Source organism: Rhinopithecus bieti, unplaced genomic scaffold (genome assembly GCF_001698545.2).
Source record: "Rhinopithecus bieti isolate Rb0 unplaced genomic scaffold, ASM169854v2 scaffold_11252, whole genome shotgun sequence".
Taxonomy (NCBI): Eukaryota; Metazoa; Chordata; class Mammalia; order Primates; family Cercopithecidae; genus Rhinopithecus; species Rhinopithecus bieti.
In genome coordinates this window covers 2,232,284-2,252,929 of record NW_016806895.1, presented here as the reverse complement: position 1 = coordinate 2,252,929, position 20,646 = coordinate 2,232,284, and positions in this window count along the sequence as shown.

Below are 20,646 nucleotides of genomic sequence, written 5' to 3'. Positions count from 1 at the left end.
TCACCCTGCAGCAGCAGGAGCCTCTAGAGCTGGGTGTGTTGGAGGTGGGTGTGTTAGACTGCTCGGGTTTCCATAACAAGATACCAGAGACTGGATGACTTGCACACCAGAAATCGATTTCTCATAGTTCTGGAGACTGGAAGTTTAGGATGCCAGCAAGGCAGCTTTCACCCTGAGGCCTCTCCTCTTGGCTCGTAGTGGCCACCGTCTTGCTATGTGCTCACATGAGCTCTTCTGTGAGGGAGAGGGGGGTGAGGGAGGAGAAGATGGGGAGAGGGCAGGGAGCGCTGGGGAAAGAGGGAAGAGGGAAGGGAAGGGGAGGGGAGGGAGGGAGACAGAGTCACAGACAGAGCGTGCTTACTCTCTCTTGTGCCTCTTACTAATCCTGTTGGCTCAGAGCCCCGCCCTTATAACTTCATTTAGCCGTAATTACCTCCCTAAAGGACCTGTCTCCAAATACAGCCACATGGAGCATTAAGGCTTCGAGGTAGGAACTTTGGGGGACACAATTCAGTCTGTGGCAGTGGCTTCTTTAACTTCTCAGCTTGCACAAAGGACCATGCTGGAACTCACAGCATCCTCCAGGGAGACTGGACCAAAGTGGGAAAGGGTGTGGGTGGCCATTGAGTCCACCTCGTGCTCCTAGTTCAAAGACTGACCTAGGGGTTGGGGGTGGAGGAAGCCTTGCCTGTGCTTAGGCCTCTGGAGACCCATATATAGGAATAAAGGAGTTCGGGATCCAAATAGCACACAGGGCTGGCCTCGGGGATCCCTGGGAGCCAGACACAAGGACAGCAGCCGTGGCCCAGGTGACTAGGAGCTTCCCGGGAAGCAGCTCCGAGGGGCACTGCAGCCTCTTAGGCAGATCAGCCTGAGCCCAACTGCCTTCCCCACAGCATGTGTCTGGAGTGTCACAGGCAACACGTATCTGTTCATTCATTCATTCATTCATTTATTCATTCAACACTTGCTATGTAGCAGGCACTGTGCTGGGCTCTGCAGCTCAGCTGTGCATGAAACAGACAAGGCCATGCTCTCACGGAGCTTATATATGAGACAGGCAGCAGACAGGACAAGAAACAATTCAATATCTGATGTGATCAAGTCGGCTCACGAGCGTGAGGAAGAAGCATGAAGCAAGGCTCGGAGAGGGGGTGACTGGGGTGGAAGGTTCCACACAGTCCCCTGAGAAGACAACATCGAGTAGAGAGAAGCCTGATGGTGTAAGACGGGGAACCTGCAGATCTGTGGGGAAGGGCATTTCAGGCAGAAGGGACAGGAAGTACAGAGGTTCTGAGGCCAGAAGGACCTTGGCACAGGTGAGGTATGGCAAGGAGGCCAAATGGGTTGAGTGGAGGGACAAGAGAGTGCCGTGGTGAATGGAGTGAGGGGCAGGCAGAGCCAGGTCACTGGGACGAGTGGGATCCATCTGTTTCTGTCTGATGGGAGGCCATGGAGATTTTGGGCAAAGGAGTGGCATGACTTAGGTTTACGAGGTTGGCTTGATGCTATGTGGAGAACAGACGGTGGAAGGTCAGGTGGGGAGCTGAGAGACCCAACAGGAAGCCACTGCAGGTCAGGGAGAGGAGGTGATGCTTAGGGGTTAGAGACCTACCTGTCATTCGCTTCCAGATGGAACTGACTGCTAGGGAGAGGCGGGGTCCCCTGGAGAAACAGATGGGAGAGCAGGAAGAGTGAGGAATGAGCCCTGGCCTCTAGCTTGAGGAGGTCAGGAAGAGGAGGCTGAACCAGCTCAGGAGACTGAAGAAGAGCCAGTGAAGTATGAGCGGCACCAGGCAAACGGTGTCCTGATGACAGTGCGTGCAGAGGCAAAAAAAAGAGGGGACGCTGACCTGTGCCAAAAGCTGTGAACTTGCCCAAAAGACGAAGACCACCCCAGACCATCCAGATGGGCAAGTCAAAGGTTACGACAGCTTTGACCGGAGCAGCTGCAGAGCAGGGCTGGGGACTTAGGCCTGATGAGAGTGCACGAGAGAATGGGATGGAAGGAGCTGGAGATGCAAGACAGGCAAATTAGTTGGGGGGATTTTGCTAGAAAGGATCAAAGAAACGAAACAGTCAAGCTGGTTGGCCATGCAGGAGGAGGGAGGAGAGGACACAGGGTGTGGCCCCAGTGGCCTCAGGAGGAGGTTTTAGAGCTGTAGAACGGGTGGTCAGGGACACCATGTCAGTCGCTAGGCAGGCTTGACCTCCCTGAGGGTGGCAGGAAAGAGGTGGGTCAGGGGAAGGCGGTCTAGGAGATAGAGGGCTCTGCCTGTGTTCTTTCTCCCTAGCCTGAGACTTCGCCATCTTTGTGTTTCACAAGTTGTTTTTTATTTCATTTATTTTTTTTGAGACAGAGTCTTGCTCTTGTTGCCCAGGCTGGGGTGCAATAGCACAGTCTCGGCTCACTGCCACCTCCACCTTCTAGGTTCAAGCGATTCTCCTGTCCCAGCCTCCCAAATATCTGTGATTACAGGTATGCACCACCACACCCTGCTAATTTTTGTATTTTTAGTAGAGATGAGGTTTCACTATGTTGGCTAGTCTGGTCTCGAACTCCTGACCTCAGGCGATCCACCCACCTCGGCCTCCCAATGTGCTGGGATTACAGGCGTGAGCCACTGTGCCTGACCAGGAAGCTGTTTTTTAGAATCATGGAAAATAGCAACTAAAGAAAAATATGCCAACTGAAATGCTCCCCCTGATTACTAGCTAAGAGTGTAGCTGGGATAGAGGTTGGTGGTAGAAGGATCCAAAAGAAAGAATGAGCTCTAGGTAGAGCCGAAGGCTGAATCTGGCTGGGTGGGTCTGGTCAGAAAAGCTGGCCTGGCTGACATAGCAAGCACAGGACAGGACGGACAGGAGGTCAGCAGTTCACAGCCTCATGACCTGGGACTTTCCTTACCACTGGGTGGTGCATTGACTTAGGAACCTACTGGCTACAGCGGAGGACTGGTGATGCTGAAGGACTCATGGACCTCTGGTCAGGGAGGAGCCCTTCTTGCTGTCCCGGCGTTCTCAGAAGGATAGTCCTGCCCCACCTGGGAAATATGAGGACGACTTTTGCATCCAGAAAAAGGATGTACCAGCTGGGTTGCGTCCATTTAGAGTAACAGTGACCCTTGCTACTCAAAGTGTGGTCCTTGGACTGGCAGTATTGCCATCAGCTGGGATCTTGCTAAAAATACAGAACCTCAGGCCCCACCCTAGTCCTACTGAAGCTGTGTGTATTTTACCAAAATTCATAAGTGACTTCTATGCACATTAAAGTTTGAGAAGCACTGGCTTAAGCCTGATCCTCAGACTTGCTGCACTTTGGAATTACCTAGTGAATCTTAAAAGATACTGATGCCTGGGTACCAACCACCCTGCAGTTCCCCAACACTCCCAGAAATACTGATTTTACTACTACGGGGCATGGCCTTGGTACCAGGAATTTAAAAGCTTTTCACAGAATCATAATGTGCTGACTTAACCACTAATTTTGAGAACCACTACCTGAAGCCATAAAGATGTTTATCTGGGAGTTAGATTCCAGAGTAACTCTAGGTAGACTCAGCAGCCCCAGGATATAGCAGAGGACTCACCACTATCAGAACTTGTTTTGTATCCTTAAGTTTGTTGCCTTGTGATTAAAGATGGTTGCCATGTCTCCTAGAATACTGCACTTACCTGAGGTTCAAAGGTTGGGAAGAGAGCACAAGTGCGAGGAGGGAAGAGAGCTTGTTTTGTGACTTCTCTCATTTTGTCAGGCAGGGAAAAACTTTTCCCAGATCCCAGCACTTCAGAAGGCCAAGGCGAGAGGATCACATGAGGCAAGGAGTTTAAGACCAGCCTGGGCAACATAGCAAGACTCTGTCTACAAGACAAACAAACAAGGCCAGGTGTGATGGCTCACATCTGTAATCCTAGCACATTGGGAGGCTGAGGTGGGAGGATTGCTTGAGCCCAGGAGTTCCAGACCAGCCTGGGCAAAATAGCAAAACCCCATCTCTACAAAAAATACAGAAGTTAGCTGGACCTGCAGTCCCAGCTACTTGAGATGCTGTGGTGGGAGGATCACCTGAGTCCAGAGGGGTCAATGTTGCAGTGAGATGAGTTTGCACCAGCCTGCACTCCAGCCTGAGACCCTGTCAATCAATCAATCAATAGAAAAAGAAAAATATTTCCCAGAATTCCTGCAACAGATATCCCCTTTATTTTCATTGAGCAAAGAGAGGTAACCCTTAGCTGCAAGGGAGTCTGAAAAGCACATTTTAGCTTTTCACTTTCTATAGTAGGAAGCAGAAAATGGAGAACGGGGTTAGAAAGGACTGTTAGCCAGTCATCAGTATGCACCGTAAAATGCACATGAGATATAAATGCTCATGTGGCAAACTTGATAAATTAAATTATTAAGTAATTAGTTGGCTAGGTTTTCAATGGAAGAAACAGAAAAGATGGGGTCTTCTATTAATTTTCTGTTGTTAACTGATTTGATCAATTGATCTTTTTTTCTGTTTAATTGATTTGTTTTATGTTTGTTCAGATCAAAAAGTCAAAAAGTTTTCTTTAAAATACAAGGGCCAGGTGTGATGGCTCATGCCTGTAATCCCAGCACTTCGGGAGGCCAAGGTGGGCGGATCGCCAGAGGTCAGGGGTTCAAGACCAATGTGGCCAACATGGGGAAACCCTGTCTCTATTAAAAATATAAAAATTAGCTGGGCGTGGTGGTGGGCACCTGTAGTCCAGCTACTCGGGAGGCTAAGGCAGAAGAATCACTTGAACCCAGGAGGTGGAGGTTGCAGTGAGCCAAGATCATGCCACTGCTCTCCAGCCTGGGTGACAGTGAGACTCCCTTTCAAAAAATTAAAAAAATTAATAAAAGAAAATAAAATATAAGCACCTTTGAAGGCAGGTGTTCCCATCTGAATGTAAATGTTGTATATTGTTCCTAGCTCAATGTCACAACACTCAGTAAAAACAGAGGTGAAGAGTCCAAAAAAATAAGATAGCAGACCATATTCATTCATGCTCTACAAACTAATAAATGTGCTGTCTAAAACAGCTGTATCTAAAAACCCTTAGGATTTTGTATCTGTTTAACATAGAAATTCAACTTCTGGGAATTAGTTCAAAGGAAATAATCATGTATCCATTTCAGAAATAGTCATTGCTGGTCAGGCATTGGTGGTTCACATATGTAATCCCAGCTCTCTGGGGAGGCCGAGGTGGGCAGATCACTTTGAGTCCAGGAGTTCTAGACCACCCTGGGCAACATGGTGACACCCTGTGTCTACAAAAAAAAAACACACACACACCTGCAAAATAGCTGGGCGTGGTGGCACATGCCTATAGTACAAGCTAAGCAGGAGGCTGAGTGAGAGGATTGCTGGGACTGGGGAAGTGGAGATTGTAGTAAGCCAAGATTGTGCCACTGCACTCTGGCCTGGGTGGCAGAGTGAGACCCTGTCTATAAACAACAACAAATGGTCATTGCCATGCTGCTTATAAAAATTGGAAACTCCCATGACAGGGGATTGGTTGGATGATCCAGCCACATACAATGGAATACTGCACAACCATAAAAACAACAATGTTGAGGCCAGGAGCAGTGGCTCATACCTGTAATCCCAGCACTTGGGGAGTCCAAGATGGGTGGATCACTTGAGGTCAGGAGTTCAAGACCAGACTGACCAACGAGGTGAAACCCTGCCTCTACTAAAAGTACAAAATTAGCTGGGGATGATGGTGCACACCTGTAATCCCAGCTACTCCGTAGGCTGAGGCATGAGAATTGCTTGAACCTGGGAGGCAGAGGTTACAGTGAGCCAAAATCGCACCACTGCACTCCAGCCTGGGCCACAGAGCGAGACCTAGTCTCAAAAAAAGAAAAAACGTGTCAAATAATATTTAATGGCATAAGAAAATGTTCACAATATATTTTTAGGTGGAAAAAACAATATGTAAGGCAATATATAGTAAATCACATTTTTATTGTGATAAAGTATATTTATGCTAGGAAAAAACCACTACAAGGAGACATGACAAAAATATTGCCTTTCTGGACGGTAGGATTATGTAAGGTTTTGCTTTTTTTCTTTTGATTAATCTACATAACTTTTTTTTTTTTTTTTTGAGACAGAGTCTCACTCTGTTGCCCAGGCTGGAGTACAGGGGCGTGATCTTGGCTCACTGCAAGCTCCGCCTCCCGGGTTCACGCCATTCTCCTGCCTCAGCCTCCCGAGTAGCTGGTACTACAGGTGCCCGCCACCACACCTGGCTAGTTTTTTTGTATTTTTAGTAGAGACGGGGTTTCACTGTGTTAGGCTCAAACTGCTGACCTTGTGATCTGCCCACCTCGGCTCCCAAAGTGCTGGGATTACAGGCGTGAGCCGCCAAGCCCTGCCAACATGTTTTATTTCATTATAAGGAAACAAGTTAGGGAGAGTCAGGCAGCCTAAACAACCTAGCATATGTTTGTGGAGCCCAGATGAGAATTCAGGTTTCCTTTTCTCCTACCTTCTCTCCACCCAAAACTCCACTCCCCACCACTAGGCTAAGCAAGACACCATCCCTCCATTGCTGAGAATGTCCTTGGAGGCTTCTGGAGACCTGGCCCACTTGGCCAAGTTTATGTTTTGGTGGAAACTCTTAATGTTTCCATTGTCTGACTTGAGAGTCTTTAAATTATTCATCTTAATTAAGTGCAGCCTGGGTGTTCTTTGACAGAGCCCTGGCCCAGTGGATTTTCTTTACCTCTTCTTTGTTTTAGAAGCCAAGAATAAAAAGGGTTTAGAGAGAGGACAGACTGTTGGCTTTGCTGTGTCTACATCTGAAAGGCACCCATTCTGCTGGGAGAAATGACGGCATGGCCATTAGGCCTGTCTGACATCCCACACAGTGATTCCTTAGGGTCTTGGAAGCCGGCAAGAACTATTTCTCTGCAGAAGCAGCTGCCAGGGTTTCGAGGTGAGTCAAATAGCATCCCTTACTTGAGTAGCTTCACAAACAGACGTATCCTTTCAGCTAAGACCTGCATTCTTACTGTGTGCCAGGTACTGGGGGCGCAGCAGACAGCAAGGCAGGCAACAAAGGCCCTCTCTCAAGGGACTTATGATGGGGTAGGAGAGGAGATAGAACAAATTAGTGAACTGGCAATTAAACAAGGTGACCTCAGAGAATGGTAGATGCAAGGAAAAAATAGTGCAGGGCAAAGTAAAAGGCAGTGATGTGGGGGGAGGGAAAAAGTATAGACAGGTGACCGTGGGTGGCCTCTCAGAGGTGGTGGCATTTGAGCTGGACCTCACCGGTCATCAGATCATGAGCAAATCCAGGGGAACAGGTTTTCAGATAGAAAACAGCAAAGGGAAAGACTTGTGGAATGAACTTGGCCATTTTTATAGGAAAGGAGGGAAGACTGAGAGGTCTTTTCTTGGAATAAATTCCCAGAGGGGGTAATAGGACCAAACTTTGAATATATATTGGTGGATTGCTTTCCAAAATCAACACATATCGTGTAGCTAATTGTTAGCAGTCATTATCCTTGGGGAGTGGAATGCAGGGGTCAACAGCATGAGTAGAGGGACTTTAAAGTTTCCATCTTCTGAGCCAGGTAAGGTGGCTCACACCTGCAATCCCAGCTACTTGGGAGGCTGAGGTGGGAGGGAACATTGCTTGAGCCCAGGAGGTCGAGGCTGCAGTGAGGTATGATTGCGCCACAGCACACCAGCCTGGGTGACAGAGTGAGACCCGGTTTCTAAAATAAATACATTAAGTAAGTAATAAATTAATAAATAATTTTTAAAAATTTTCCGTCTTTTGTATGACTTGATTTTTTTTTTTAACCAAGGGCATAACATTTTTTTTTTTTTTTTTTTTTTGAGATGGAGTATTGCTCTGTTGTCCAGGCTGGAGTGCAATGGATAGAACTTGGCTCACTGCAACCTCTGCCTCCTGGGTTCAAGCGATTCTCCCACCTCAGCCTCCCAAGTAGTTGGGATTATGGACGTGCACCACCATTTCCAGCTAATTTTTGTATTTTTAGTAGAGATGGGATTTTGCCATGTTGGCCAGGCTGGTCTTAACCTCCTGATCTCAAGTGATCTGCACTCCCTGCCTCCCCCTGGCCTCCCAAAGTGCTAGGATTACAGGCATGAGCCACCACACCTGGCCACATATTATTTTTATAACTTAAAGAGACATAATGTTTTAGGACGTTGGTAATAAGCAGGGTGGTAAATATGTTTTATTATTCTAAATACCATATATGCATTACATAAATTATGTTATATATATTAAATATTTTATAATAAAGCCTTGGGTTTTTTATGTTTATTTTCTCTCTCTGTGTGTGTGTGTGTGTGTGTGTGTGTGTATTTGTGTGTATGTGTGACTCTGTCGCCCAGGCTGGAGTGCAGTGGCGTGATCACAGATCCCTGCAGCCTTGACCTCCCAGGCTCAGGTGATTCTCCCACCTTGGCCCCCTAAGTAGCTGGGACCACAGATGCGTGCCACCTCGCTTGACTAATTTTTATATTTTTGTAGAGAAGAGGTCTTGTCACATTGCCCAGGCTGGTCTGGAACTCCTGGGCTCAAGTGATCCTCTTGTTTCAGCCTCCCAAATTGCTAGGGTTACAGGCATGAGCCATCACACTTGGCCAGCTTCGGGTTTTACAAAATGTACTAATTTTTACACCATCAGGTAGCTATAAATGTGACACCTTCGCCATATACTTATGAGGATTGATAATTATTACTCTTTGACATTTTTGCTTCTTTATTCAAGTTCTGTCACTGGTTTGCTCTGATATTAGATAAGTCACTTCAGCCTCGGTAGGATTCAGTTTTTTGTCAAACAGGAAGAAAGATCCTTCCAACCTCTCAATTTTCTAACAGAATTGCTCACAGAATTAAACAAAATAGTAAATGGAAAGGCACTCTGCAGATTTTTGAATGCAATAGGATAGAATAGAGGAAAGAGAATTGGGAGGGAATTGTCATCTGGAATGGAGTTTCCCTTTCCAAAATGAATATATATAATGTGACCAACTGTTAGCAGTCACTATCCCTGAGGAGTGGGATGCAGGGGTCAAAAGGATGAGAAAAGGGACTTTAGAGTTTCCATCTTCCATCCACATCTCACTGGAGCCAGCAGCTTCTCCATAGAGCCTTCCTTGACTCTACCTTTCACTCTGATCATCTCTCTGTTCTCTAAATTCTTTTCTTTCTTTTTCTTTCTTTCTTTCTCTTTCTTTCTTTTCTTTCTTTCTTTCTTTCTTTCTTTCTTTCTTTCTTTCTCTCTCTCTCTCTCTTTCTTTCTCTCTCTCTCTTTCTTTCTCTCTCTCTTTCTTCCTTCTTTCTTTCCTTCCTTCCTTCCTTCCTTCCTTCCTTCCTTCCTTCCTTCCTTCCTTCCTCTCTCTCTCTCTCTCTCTCTCTCTCTCTCTCTCTCTCTCTCCCCTCTCTCTCTCTTTCTTTCTTTCTTTCTTTTTCTTTCTTTCTTTCTTGATGGAGTGTTGCTCTGTTGTCAGGCTGGAGTGCAGTGCCACGATCTTGGCTCACTGCAACCTCCACCTCCCAGGTTCAAGCAATTCTCCTGCCTCAGCCTCCTGAGTAGCTGGGATTACAGGCGCCCGCCACCACTCCAAGCTCATTTTTGTATTTTTAATGGAGACGGGGTTTCACCATGTTAGCTAAGATGGTCTCGATCTCTCAACTTCGTGATCCACCCGCCTCGGGCTCCCAAAGTGCAGGGATTATAGGCACGAGCCACTGTGCCCAGCCTCTAAATTCTTTCTTTTTTTCTCTTTGAGATTATCATAAAATAGCACATTCTCTAAATTCTAACTCAAATGTTTTTGAACTTAAGGTTGTTTGACTTTATACTTTAATTGTTTAATGTACATTAAAGATGATGTCCCTCTTACTTTCATTTCCTCTAGAGGAGGGTCCACAGAAGGCATGGCATTTCAATGGTGGAATTTTAGGCATTAGCGAGCAGGTCAAAGAGATATTTTTGGGGGGAAAGAGTGGTCTTTTCAGATTCTAAAATTACAGAAAGTTGGATGTATTGGGAGGAGCTTCAAATTAAACTTTCAAAGACATAGGTTATAGTCTGGGTGTTTCAATTGCTAGCCCTGAGCAAGTCTTGTAACCTTCCTGATTTCAGTTTCTTGAGCTAGAAAAGGGGGCCTATGAATAACTGCCCTACCCACTTCCTTATGGTGTTTTGGGGATTTGGTGAACCAATGTACAGTTAAAAAGCTTTGAAGATGGTGGGGTTTTGTGGAACAACAAGGGCCTAGTGCTGTAATGTGATGACTTCAAGTGTGCCCCGCAAAGTCATTCAAGGGACACGCTCACACAATGCTTGCTGGCCGAGGCTGGAGGGAAGGGATTCCTGTCATTGACCCTGAGTGTCATGCACAGAGCTTGGGCTTTGGCTTTAGGCAGAACTTGGTTCACCAATAGACCTCCTCCCCTTCCCAGCACATGGGAGACTGTACCTCTCAGCTCCCTTGCTGTTGGGTAGAGCCATGGGGACTGGTTCTGACCAATGAAACAATAGAGGAAGTTCTCTTCCAGGCTAGTGAAACACTCATGCGTGATTCTCCATTCTCTCTCTTCCCCTCTCATGGCAATTGTAGAGGAGGCCTTGTGTTGACATTGGGGGACCCAAAGATCACAGCAGCCAGGATCACTGAGTCCCTGCTTGGAAGGTGGCTGTGTGAAGGAGAAATATACACCAGTTGTGTAAAACTGCTGAGATTCTTAGAACTGTTTGTTACTGCAGCACAACCTAACCTATCCTGTCCAATGTAAAGCCTGAGTCTCAGGTGCCCCTCTTCTGGGATAATAACACGTATTGCACATGTTTGTGGTGAAGATTTAATGAGAGAACGTGTGAAGCTCTTAGCTCAATGTTGGCTCATGGGACGAGCTCATGAAATGTTAGATTCCTGTCCTCTTCTGGCAAGGTAGTGCATTCTTGACAAAGGCAGATAAGCCTACCTGACCAGACCTTCCCTTGGCCCTCTCAGGCATAACAATGAGGTCAGGAGTTCCTCATGGAAGCAGATGCACAATCCTTATTAACCTGCAAGTATTATGAGTTCTGTCTCTCCACACTTCCCATCTCTTTTCATAGAAATCCTGGGGCAGTAATTTGAGGCTGCTGAGAGATGTGGCACTGACAGCTGCTGACATCCATCTTCCATTTGCAACAAGCTGTGGCAACTCCACTTTCCCCACCCCACCTCCACCAACTGACTTCTCTTCTGCTGGGGATAGGGGTGGGGACTGAATGGCTGGGGAGTCGGTGGTGGGTGGGGAGGGGCATTCCTTCCTCATTTACCATGATCTGTCCCCCTCAGCCTAAGGGAAGCATTTGGGAAGATCAGCATTCAGTAGGGCTTCTGAACCTCGCTTAGTATGTGCCTTGACTCAATAAAAAACCAAATAATTGCAAAATAATAAATAAAGAAAGAAAATAAAAACTCTACGCTGTGGGTGCCTTTTTTGTTTTTTGAAGTGAAGTTGAATGAAATGGTGATATGCTGGGAACAAACCATAAACTCGAAGCCTCAAAAGGTAGAAACAAAACTTCCACGGAAAAGCACCTTTCCACCCCCCACCTTTTCCTTTTTTGAGGCAAGGCTTATTCTGTCACCCAGTCTTGGGTGCAATGGTGCGATCTCGGCTCACTACAACCTCTGTTTCCTGGGCTCAGGCGATTCTCCTACCTCAGCCTCCTGAGTAGCTGGGACTACGGGTGTGCACCACCATGCCCAGCTAATTTTTTAGAAATGAGGTTTTGCTATGTCGCCCAGACTGGTCGTGAGCTCCTGGGCTCAAGCAGTATGCCTGTCTTGGCCCCTAAAAGTGCTGAGATTACAGCTGTGAGCCACCATGCCCAGCCACCTTTTCCTTTTTAATAACGGTCCAAGATGTGGTTCTGTGCAGATGCTTCTGCAACCAGGCTGGTCCTTTTAGCTGAATCAGGAAAGTGATTTCTTGAATCCCACAGAGAGGAACTGGAGAGCCTAAAAAGCCTTTAGGAAGTTAACTCAGGGTGATTGTAGTCTTTTCCAGAGCCAGGAACTGAAGCCTCACCTGGACACCTTCCCCCCACAATGTCCTCCCACTCTTCCGTGATCTCACACATCCAGGCAGACACATACCCGTTCAGTTATGGAGGAGAGGATGGGAGCAACTGGAGAAGCTTCCAGCCTAATCTTTGAAGACTCAAAAGAAATTCAAGTCCATTTTCAAAGTGTAGCCCTGGCTATGGTGGGGCCTGGTCCTGACCTGCAGGAGCTGTGGCCAGACTAGTAAGGAGCTACTCCAGACAGGCCAGGAAAATAGATTCCACTTCCCACACTCCACCTTATGAGAAACAGATGACTCCTTTCTGAGAAATGCTGAGCGCCTCCAGAAATCCATCCTTGTCCCCTTTTTTATTTTGTTCCAAAGCAAGTACTTCCCTTGGCTTCTGTTCTCACGTCCAGACAAGTTCTGCAGGAGCGGAACTCCCAGAGCCAGGGACCTGGACTTGAATGGAAGTCAAAGAACCTATGGGTGAGCTATGACCACAGACTGGTGGGCTCATTTCATAACAAGTGCTCTAGACTTACATATCCAAATAAGCATTCCCTTCAAAATCATCACCTAGGTAGGCTATAGGTTTACTTCAAGGGTAATTAACAAAAGTATCAACATTTATGGAACATCTGCCAAATGTTAGGCTCTGTGCTAAGGGGCCTATGGGTATTAGCCCATTTGACCCTCACAGCCTCAATAACAGATGAGAAAACTGAGGTTCAGAGAGTCACATCACTACTGGGTAATAAGGCTGAACTCAGGTCATCTGACTTCAAAACCAGGGTTAGAATGACTTTCAGAGTCAGGAGTGAAGGCAGTCCTTTAAGATCTCACTGCTGGCATAAGGGCCTGCCTTTATCAGGTTCAGCCAGTGCAATCCAGAGCCGTCACACTCTCATTATTTCATTGAAATCTCTCCACAGGGTGACACGTGGGTGATCACCACGACCTTCATAGGCAGGAAGCTGGGTAACTCAGAGAGGTTATGGAACTGGCTATTAGAAGAAGTGGCACTGAGATAACTCTTGGGAATGATTTGACTTCTGGAAACAGCCAAAAACTATTTGTAGCAAAGTCAACTAAACTGGGTAAGTCCTCAAGGTGGGCAAAATTAGGCATACTCAATAAAAATTGACACAAACTGCTCATCGTGTGTGGTACATAGGCTGGTCATGAAGACATGGCCTCGGTTCTTAGCAGCCTGAGCCAAAATCTGCCTCCTTGTAATTTGCCTCTGGGGCTCCAAATTGAATTTGGAGGTGCATTGAATTGATCGATTTAATACCCCTACCCCTCTTCCACTCCTTCCTAACAAGCCTGGTTATCTGATTACCAAACTGGGCAGACTAGAAGCAGCAAATTAGAAAACACAGAGATGTGGCCAGGCGCGGTGGTTCACACCTGTTATCCCAGCACTTTGGGAAGCCAAGGTGGGTGGATTGCCTGAGCTCAGGAGTTCCAGACCAGCCTGGGCAACATGGCGAAATCCCATCTCTACTAAAAATACAAAAATTAGCAAGGCGTGGTAGTGTGCGCCTGTAATCCCAGCTACCCAAAAGGCTGAGGCATGAGAATCACTGGAACCCGGGGAGCAGCGGCTGCAGTGAGCTGAGATTGTGCCACTGCACTCCAGCCTGGGTGACAGAGCAAGACTCTGTCTCAAAACAAAACAAAACACAAAAAATTAGCCAGGTGTGGTTGTGTGCACCTGTAATCCCAGTCACTCAGAAGGCTGAGGCATGAGGTTGCTTGAACCCAGGAGGCAGAGGTTGCAGTGAGCCAGGATCGTGCCAGGATCATGCCATTACACTCCAGCCAGGGCAACAGAGCCAGACTCTGTCTCAAAAAAAAAAAAAAAAAAAAAAAAGAGAAAGAAAAGAAACATAGAGAGCATTATTCAATCACCGGGAAGTTTCCTAACCTACTGCAAGTCTGGGTTCCCTCCCGGAGAAGTCACTTTTATTGGTCGCTTTGGCGGCCCAAAGAATGTATGGTTTTGTGTGTGTGTGTGTGTGTGTGTGTTTTATATTATTTATTTTTGGTTTTGTTATTTTTGAGAGGAGTTTTGCTCTTGTTCCCAGGCTGCGAGGGCAGTGGCACGATTTCTGGCCTCACTGCAATCCTCTGCCTCCCAGGTTTCAGGAATTCTCTATTCAGCCTCCCGATGCTAGGCTGCATTGCAGAAGCATGCCACCGACGCCTGGCCTAGACTTTTGTATTTTAGTAGAGACGGGGTTTGCCATGTTGCCCCAGCTGGTCTATGCCGCACTCCTGAGCTCAGGCAATCCACCCACTTCAGCCTCCTAAAGCTGCTGGGATACAGACATGAGCCCACCACGCCCAAACCAGCATCTCTGATGTTTTTCCAATTTTGCTGCTTTAGTCTGGCCCCCAGTTGCAGTAACCAGATAACAGGCTTTGTTAGGAAGGCGTGAAGCCACTGAGCCCCAGCCATGTTGTTATTTTGAAGTTCCTCAAGATAATTTTAGCCAGGGTTGGGAATTGCAGTGGTTAGAAGAGAGCAATTTAGACTAGCTCAGGTGTCACAGAAGCGAGCACAGAGCTGGCTTTAACACAGCCCACCTACCTTCAGATAAGACAAGCTGCTTCAGTAATATGATGTCCAACCCTACTGTTCAGGGGTGGCACCATGAAGTAAAATCCAGCTTTCCAGCTGAAGTCCTATTGCAGCGATGAGGCAGCGTGCCTGCCTCCCTGCCTCTTCCATTCCCGAAAGCAAAGGGCCGGGGCGTACTGCCTGTGTTCCTGCGCTTGCTGCCCTTCTTCTTCCTTATTTTATTTGAGACAGCGCCTCCCTCTGTCACCAGGCCTGCAGAGCAGCAGCACGATCTCAGCTCACTGGAACCTCCACCTTCTGGCGCTCAGTGATTTCTGCCTCAGCCTCCAAAGTAGCTGCGCAACTACAGGTGTACACCATCACACCTGGCTAATTTTTGTATTATCTTTAGTATGAGACAGGGTTTCGCCATGCTTGCCAGGCTGGTCTTGATTCTGACCTCAAGTGATCTGCCACCTTGGCCTCCAAAAGCTGCTGGATTACACGGTATGAGCTGCTACACCTGCCCTGCGCTTGCCTTGCTGATAGATTTTAAATCCTTGTCTAATTTAATTTTAGGCCTTTACCAAAACGGGGTGTAGTGTGTGTGTGTGTGTGCGCGCACGTGCATGCCATGCAATGCACGGGTGTCTGTCTGTATGTGTGTCTGTCCATCTGTCTGTATACCCATAACCTTTAGCTTGAGGGGACATGAGGAGAGGGATGGCCTCCGGCCCTGGCACTTTCCTGCATGAGACTGATAGGAATAGCAAGCCACAGACACCATGACAAGGATGGATTGGGACTGTCTCCACTGTGACTCCTCATTGGAGAGGCCACCAAGGAGCCAGACCCTGCCTGGTCCGTGTCCCGGGGCAGCTCTGTACTTCAGCCTCTCTAGTTGTCTTTTTTCATCAGTGCAAAGTTCCCCCAGGTGCTCGGGTCCTGGCTCCACATACAGATGCATTTGTCAGTTGCTACACCCCTTACCTTTCCCTTCCATGGCTGCCACATCCTTCACCCCTCAGCACAAGGCATACTTTATCTTTGAGAGAGCAGACTGGAATTTCAGGCCAAGAATAAGGCACGGGTGTGGAGTGATTAGCTCAGCTTCCTACCATCTATACAGTTTAAACGCTTCCACAGATGCAATTTCATTTAGTACATCCTCAAAATAACCTTGTATAAAGGATAATTTTATGTGTCAACCTGACTGAGCAACAGGGTGCCCAGGTATTTTGTCAAACATTAGTCTAGGTGTTTCTGTGAGGGTGCTGGGTTGAGAGGAACATTGAAATCAGTGGACTGCACCTTCCCTCCCGAGTTTGTGGGTGGGCCTCATCCAATCAGTTGAAGGCCTGAATAGAACAAAGGCTGACCCTCCCCTGAGGAAGAAGAGAGGATTCTTCCTGCCTGTTGACCTCCAAGCTGGGACATCAGCTTTTTTCCTGCTTTTGGACCTTTTCCTCTGATGAGACATTGGCTCTCCTGGCTCTTGGGCCTTTGCACTTGGACTAGAATGAAACCATTTGCTCTCCTGGGTCTCAGCTTGCCGACTCACCCTGCAGATCTTGGGACTCATCTGCCTGCATAATCACAGGAACCAGTTTCCTTTAAGAAATCTCTTCCGGGCAGGTGCGGCAGCTCACACCTGTAATCTCAGCACTTTGGGAGGCTGAGGCGGGAGGATCACTTGAGGTCAGGAGTTCAAGACCAGCCTGGCCAACAGGGTGAAACCCCATGTCTACTAAAAATACAGAAAATTAGCCAGGCATGGTGGCACGCACCTGTAATCCCAGCTACTTGGGAGGTTGAGGCAGGAGCATCGCTGGAACCCAGGAGGCAGAGGTTGCAGTGAACCGAGATCTTACCACTGCACTCTAGCCTGGGAGACACAGTGAGCCTCTGTTTCAAAAAAGAAAAAAAAGAAAAAAAGAAAAAAAGAGAAATCTCTCCCTCACACATCCCATTGGTTCTGTTTCTCAGGAACACCCTAATACACCTTGTCTCCCAGATATTGCTAATCTTCTCATTTTACAGATGAGAAAATATTCGAGTCAAAGCCACTGCATATGTGGCCAGCCCTGAAAAATGTTCTGTAACTTGTTCAAGGTCAGTGTCAGTGTCCTCGGTAGAGCAAGACTTGAAGGTGGGTTTAATTTATTAAATTATATAGCCTTTCTGGGAACTCTCTTTCTCAAGCACAGGGCCCTCCTTGAGAACCCAACCCTTAAGGGGCTACTCCTGGACTTAGGATTAGCTGTCTCCAGCCCCTGAGAGGCCTGAGAAAACTGAGTGTTTCTTTTCTGGACTCCAGGTTCTTCCCAATTGAGTTCTGGATTAAAGTGTGCTCTCCTGATGATCAGCCACTGACACCCACTCAGGTGTGCGCTGCCCTTACCTCTCTAACAGCAGCACCTGGATTTTGCTCACTCTCACTCTGCTCTCCTTGCCCGCTCCTTTCTCCCCATGTTTCGTGCATTGTGCAGCTCACCTTGACCAGGTAGAGCTCCCACTTCAGCCCCCTCCCCATCTTGTCCAGTACATGCCTGGATCTATGATCTCTGATTCTTTCACAGGGAGCTATGCAAATGGATATTCACAGATAAGTTAAACACAGGCACTGTCCTTCCCCGTTCTGCAGTCCTTTCCTTTTTTTTTAAATTTGAGATGGATTCTCACTCTGTCTCCCAGGCTGGAGTGCAGTGGCGCAATCTCGGCTCACTGCAAGCTCTCCGCCTCCCCGGTTCAAGTGATTCTCCTACCTCAGACTCCTGAGTAGCTGGGGTTACAGGCGCGTGCCACCAAACCCAGCTAATGTTTGTATTTTCAGTAGAGATGGGGTTTCATCACTTTGGCCAGGCTGGTCTCGAATTCCTGACCTCAGGTGATCTGCCCACCTCGGCCTCCCAAAGTGCTGGGATTACAGGCGTGAGCCACTGCACCTGGCCAGTCCTTTCCTTTTTAAAGAGTTGAAAATATTTCAGAACCCACATTATTTCCATTTTGTTGTCAAGCCACAACCATTGTTTCAGAGAGAAGGCTCTATGTGAAAACGACTAGGTCTTTTTTTTTTTTTGTAATCATGTGCCTTTAGATACGAAAAAGACTAGGTCTTTTGAATCTCCATTTCTCTCCCCACCTGCTTATACATTCCTTTCTCACTCCAGATAATTGCCTTCTCCCTGCAGGTTTATCTCCAAAGTTATTCAAGAAAATTGCTTTGACCCCTGTTTGATGGATCTACACATTGTGATCTTCTGTGGCTCCTAAAATGTTTTAGAGTTTTCTGGCGGGGGAATAGGTTAGCTTTTCTTGGCCATAGACTGGGTAGTTCTGGTATGACAGCAAATGTAATATAATTTTCTTCTTTTTTCTTATTTATTTATTTATTCTTTTTTTTCAGCTCCAGCTCCAAGGAATTCTAATTTTAGATGATGGGAAAAGGAAGGAAAGAAAGGAAGAAAGAAGCAGAGGAAAGAAAGCAAGAAAGAAACGAATAGCAGCATCCAACAACGAAGTTTACATGTACCTTAAGGGAAAGAATTTTGTAAGAAAGTTTTTATTTGCAGATAATGTCTGCAAATTGCACCTGTGGCCAACCAGAAATGGGGAGGACCGACAACTGCAGCAAGTCACTTACCAGTTTCAAAATTATGTTTATCTCATTTCCCCCATTTTTAGTAGTTGAAAACACTTCAACACATTCACTGTTAATAATTCTTGCTTCTGAGCATATAGGAAATAGGTCAGTGATGGGACGTGCTCCCAGCCATGGTGGGAGATAAGAAGATCTTTGAGACCTGAACAACTTCCTCCATGAGGCTGTCACTCAGGGCAGCTCCTGGCTAAGACCTGGGAACCGTGCTGTTAAGCTGTGCTGAGATGGAGTTAGAGGGAATGTGGAGGAGGGCTTTCCAGAAGGCAGGAGCCTGGAAGAGGGACTTGAGGGTCTTGAAGAAAAGGTATGTGGGCAGGAGTGTCAGGAGGGCCATGAGGTAATGCTCCCAGAGTGCTCTGAGCCCTCTGGTTAAAGGACATTTAACCACAGATTATTATCCTGCCTATTATTTGTGTCTGTAATAACAGCTATGACAATGGATGCTGCAAAGGTCAGCCCTGGGGCTCCTGTTGTCTGATGCACTTAGTAAGAGTTGGGGGTGGAAAAGAGTTGATGAGGCTTGCTGTTGATCTAAACACTTTTCAGCCAGCCAAGGCCAAGGCATGGGGGGCCTATGAGAAACCCCAGATGAAACTGATCTTCTGTGGTCCTCAGGCAAGGATGGCAGCTGAAATTTAACTTGAATATGTGCAAGGTAAGGCCCACGGTATGAAAGCTCATCTCAGCATCTTTTTGAGGGTAGAACTCTCAGGGTGGAATCCTGAGAGGCTGGACCAGACACAGAGAGTGGGCACTCACTCAGTTCAGGGCAGAGGCCTGCCTTGGTCACCAAGCACACAGCATGCCAGGTGGAGTGGGGCCATGGGCTCTGGGCTCCTGAACAGTTACTAGGCCCCACAGGGGTTTGGACTGCCCTTTCCTGTCTAGAGTCATCTCACATCTCACCGGGTATTGCTTGGTAGGACTGTAGCAATTCTACCCCTTCACCTTACATGAAGAGAGGGCGGATCTTGGAGGAGAGACCTGCCCAAGGTCACCCAGCTAGATGGAGGTTGAGCCAGGACCAGAAGCTGGGCCCTTGTCTTCCAGTTGGAGTATCTCCTCCATTCCACCTTATCTGCAGGCCTCCCATCCAACCTGAGGCAGGTAAACAGCTGCCTCACAGCCCCTAGCTGGAGATAGTGGGAGATGGGAAGCCCAGGGGCCACCCAGTTCTCCTTACTCCACTCCAGTCACTTCCAACAAATGTGTTTTGAGTACTTGCTACATATCGTGCACTGTCACACATGGGGGATGGGGACATGAAGTTTAGTATCAGACCTTGTTCATTTAATCCCTTTGAGCCTTGACTTCCTCATCTGGAAAATGTGCAACACCAACCCCTGTGTCTAACACATATAGTGAGTGTTCCCTTAAAGGTACAAGATGAAGGCCAGCTCTCAGGAAGTTGGCGTCTGTCGGGGGAGCCAGGTTCATCATCAGCGATACTCAGTGTGTACAAACAAAGTTGTTTAAGAGCAGAAGAAGGAATAACTAACTCTAGCTAGGCTGTACCAATATCTGCTCTGACACTTTGCGGCTGGATGACCAGAAGCAAGTTTCTCACCCTCTCTAATGGAGCCTGAATTGCCTTATTGGTAAATGGGACGATGTAAGTAGCACATAAATGCCAGCTTATGGATTTATGAATTAGAGATAACAAATATAAAGCATTTGACAGTTAGTAGGCATCAATAGAGTATATATATATTTTTTTCTTTTCTTTTTTTTGCTTGAAGCCAAATCTTCACAGAAGAGGTAACATTTGTGTTAGGTTTTGAGAGAGAGGCAGAGCTTTATGAGGAGAAGATGGACAGGACAGCATGGACAGAGGCATGAAGACATGAAAATATGGCATCTTCAGAGAAGGACAAGAAGCTTGGGGATTCTGGAGCAAGGCATGTGCAGGAGAGTGGTAGAGAGACTGGGACCAGGCTGTGATGGGCCTTGTACCCAATGTAAAGAAATTTGGATCTATGAACAATGAGGACCGTTAGGGGTTTTTGAACTTAGGCAAGACATGGTCGGCCGGGCGCGGTGGCTCAAGCCTGTAATCCCAGCACTTTGGGAGGCCGAGACGGGCGGATCACGAGGTCAGGAGTTCGAGACTATCCTGGCTAACACGGTGAAACCCCGTCTCTACTAAAAAATACAAAAGCTAGCCGGGCGAGGTGGCTGGCGCCTGTAGTCCCAGCTACTCGGGAGGCTGAGGCAGGAGAATGGCGTAAACCCGGGAGGCAGAGCTTGCAGTGAGCTGAGCTGAGATCCGGCCACTGCAGTCCAGCCGGGCGACAGAGCGAGACTCCGTCTCAAAAAAAAAAAAAAAAAAAAAAAAAACATGGTAAAA